The following is a 4,305-nucleotide window of genomic DNA, read 5'->3' as shown; positions in this document are numbered from 1 at the left end:
TGTGGTTAATTTGGTATAACCTGATTCTGAATTGGTAGTCATGGTTTCTGTTAATTGATACGTAAATATTTAAAGAATGTCATGATCATTTTAGATATATTTTTGTATAAAAGTATATAAGTAACAGTGCAAGTCCATACTATTATATAATTTTAGAAAATATGAAATATAAACAATTTTTAGTTTATTTAAAACCATAATTTATAATTAATATACCTATATTAGTATCTACGGTTAGTGGATAAGAGGGAAAACATTTTTATTTTCTATTCTACTAGAAAAAGTAATTCGTGACAAGTACATTGTGTAACGTAACGAGTGGGGAAAAGTTGCCAATAGCGCCACGCGGACGCAGTTGACGCACGAGCGAAGCGCCCAAGTGGCCCCTATTTTCTATCACAAGTGCGAGTCGTTATGGGACCTATAGCATAGAGGGTTAGGTGCACGGAAAGTGCTAGATAGTACAACAGCGTGATGTTATTTTCATAGCGCAACGCTCTAGCACTTTCCGTGCACGTAACCCCCTGCACCAGTGATCGCGGACCGCGGAAACTAAAATACTGGACCGCCAAAAATTTTTTGAAAGTATAAATTACTCAAATAAATTATTTTAAAAATATTTCTCTTTACGTTCTAGTGTCAGCCTTATCATGTTTTCTAGTATTTTACAATTGAATTACTGATTTGAGTTCTTAGTAACCATTAAGAGCAAATTATATTTGAGTGCAAATTAAAATTAAAAAATTAGTAAGAAATGATTTTTTTCTGGACCTCGTTAAAAATTTTCAAAAGTATCCGGACCCCACCTAAAATTACTTGCCGACCCCTGCCCTACACTATAGGTCCCATAGCGAGCGCGCGTGTTAGANTGGAATATTTTTGTATATTATTTCTGGTAGTATACAATTTTTATAAAATTGTTCCAAATCTGTTACCATTGATTTTTTCCATAATTCTTCATCTTTCTTAATTTGTTCTACATAGAGCTGGTTGTTTTCACCACTATAGGTATATTACGAAATAACATATTTCGAGTAAAATTGACATTTTTTACACATTAAATAATATAAAATCAGTTTAAGATAATCAGAACAGTCTAGTACGAGGTGCCATGTAACAAAGAAACAAATTCATAAGAATAACAAAGGTTTAGTGTCAAGCTAGGTGTGAATTAATTTTAGCGCTTGCGGCAGTGGCGGCTCGTCGGGTGACGCAAGTGACGCACCGCTTCACCTAAAATTTCCGTTTGTTTGTGCAATTTAAAATTATTTTAAATTTTATATAAAACTTATAATTTAGGTACAATTCTATATTGAAAATGTATTGTGTTTATTTGTCTTATACGCAGAAATAAACATAATAATTCCGCGGTGAACGCCTTCTAAAAAATCATTGCCTTCGTTGAGCGCGAACATCAACCTCGTACCATACAACGTACACTGATGGGCATCTTAAAGTCCCCACTAGTAGGGTCGCTCTCGTTCTCTCGCGCCCCACCACAAATAATTAGATATGTTTCGGACTGGGAGTGTTGTTTGGAAATGTACACCGTGGCACCAAAAACTGTTGTATTCAATAGGGTGAATAATAATTAATCCGATAACAGTTGCATTTGATATTTTAAAATATATTATTTTATTAATGATACGTATGTAACATTCCTAGTTAGTTAAATAAGAATATTGAAGATTTTTTTAAAATAAAATGTTAAAAACCATTTACTTTTTTAATCATTATTCGCAACATTCAATACCTGCATATTTAAAGTTTTTTTTTCCTTTACTAGGGATATTCATACAGGGCGGCCCAATAGTGATAATATTACTCATATGCCATACGGATAGAAAATAATTTTAGGCGCCATAAGGGGGACGTTTTAAAAATGTTATGAAGTATGCGGGGTGTTTCCGAAGGCCGCGTCAAACATGGTTTTTAAACGCAATAACCCGATTTTTTATATTTCATATTTTAATCATGATAATGAAATAATGATGAAACAGTAAACAATCTTCATTTTGATTCTGAGTTTTATATACAAAATCTTTCAGACAAAATAACTAATGTTTTCCAGAATGAATCAAACATATACCTAAATTGCAAATGAAAATATAAAATTTATTAATAATTTATACACTATAATCGTGAAAGGTAAAGATGATTTACTTAAAAAAGAAACAATTTTGTTTATATTATACCATTTTGTAATAATAATTGTGTATTACAATTATATAGACCAAATATAAATTCACTCATCATATATCTCTCTAACTATAAAACTAATATTAAAAATAATAAACGTAATTGTGCTTGGTGCATAAATAGCTAATAGTTTTCAATTAATTTAGATGTCAATTAAACAATGAAACGTTGGTAGTAGATGTAAATAAAAATACGTTTTTTACAAAGTATATTATATATTTTTTAATGGAAATAAATATTTAAACGATTAGAATAATAATAACAGTAACACTAAAAATAACATAACAACAACATTAACAATAATAATAAAGAATAATAAAAATAATAATAAACGAACTTATAAATTAATGAAGTCTGTTTACACAAAATCGAACTTACCATTGCATTGGTGAGAATAATAAAAAATAAAAAATCTGTTGAAAACAGTAAATCAATCCCCGCAACTATTGAGTCATATTAGGCTGTTTACAAATAAACTCAGTGATTTTTACGAGCAATAGCAAAAAAATCGGGCGAAGCATCTGCGGGAACAACTGAAATTCACGCATGCGTTTTAAATGCTACTACCATTTATTAGCCATTAGACAATACCTACGTATTTGTCTATTACGCGTGTTTCTGTCAAGATTGGGTTTTTTTTATAATTTAAATTGTCTGTTGTTGCTGTTATTAACACAAAACAGACATACATTGTACCGATCAGGAAAAGGCTAAAATAATTACTCTTTACTCCAGTGGAATTAGATCACAAAACCTGAAAATGAAAAAAAATAGTAGGTATTTATTTATTGCATTTTATGGAGGACAAGGGTATGATAATATCAAAAAAGTAACTCGAAAGAAGTGACGTTAAGTTGACAAATTGCAAATAAGTAAGTTGCAAAATTACGTGTTTTTTCACTTTTTTTTACTGCCCATGAAAATCTAGACGACATATCGGAAAAATAGTTATTTTATGTTGGCGGCATGTAGGCAATTAAATTACCTATAATTTAGTTAAGGTATCTAAAACCATATTTCACTAATTTGTTAACTGTAAAAAAGGCCGAACTCGGAAAAATAAGTTTTCGAAAATTGAGCATTATTATTGCAAAAATAGATAGATGTTGATAAAATTTATGGAAAAGGCGGTCAATCCAAAGATCAACATATGTGCCTAGGGCCAATTCCATTGACCATGAATGAAATTGTTGTTCCAGGTTGTTTGCAATTAATTGTTTAATTAAACGTTAATTTTAAGAAATTAATATCGTAGATATAGGTTCTATTTGATCAAAAGAAACGTATCGAAAAAGAAAAATTTGAAAAAGTTGAGATTAAGTTGCCCTTTATAACTAACAAAGTAGGATGTGAAAAACAGCGTTATAATCAAATTGACCCTAGGGTTAGGCAAAAGCCGCTCAGGAATTCGTTCCTTTTGCGTTAAATATAGCTTATTTTTATGGTAATTTAAAAAAAAAGAAAAATCACCTACGCCTCTTTGTTCTCAAGATAGCTTTATTTTATGATGTAACTGTTAATTAACTATTGGACGTATCGGATCGGGATTTTAGAGACAATTAAAGAAAGGGTAAAACTTTTATTTTCAGAAAGTTTTACATTAATAGTTCATGTAATAAACGCGCTAGCAGCAGTAAAAGTTAAAGTACGCGGGAGAAGTAGCGCCTGGTCCGTGCACGCACGTGAACGCCACCTTCGTCGCGCGCAAGATTTTTTAACCGAATTTGAAACGTTCAAGTTAAAAATCAAGCACGCTAAGAGAACGATGTTCACGCGCATGCGCGGGCCCAGCGCTGCCACGTGCAGACTGTTCATTACTGTTATCTTTTACTGTTGCTAGCGCGTTTATTACATGAACTATCAATGTATAATTTCTGAAAATAAAAGTTTAACCCTTTCTTTAATTATTGTTTCTAAAATTCCGGTCCGTATACGTCCAACAGTAAATTAACAATTAACGTTACCTATAAGAATAGCCGTATCGTGGGAACAAAGAGACGTAGGTGATTTCTCTTTTTTATAAATCAACATAAAAATAAACTCAATTCAATGCAAAAATACTGAATTCACGATCCTGGTCCTGGACAATTTTTTTATAACGCTGTT

This window comes from Anoplophora glabripennis, unplaced genomic scaffold, assembly GCF_000390285.2.
Source record: "Anoplophora glabripennis isolate ALB-LARVAE unplaced genomic scaffold, Agla_2.0 scaffold586, whole genome shotgun sequence".
NCBI classification, from domain to species: domain Eukaryota; kingdom Metazoa; phylum Arthropoda; class Insecta; order Coleoptera; family Cerambycidae; genus Anoplophora; species Anoplophora glabripennis.
This window is presented reverse-complemented; position numbering follows the sequence as displayed.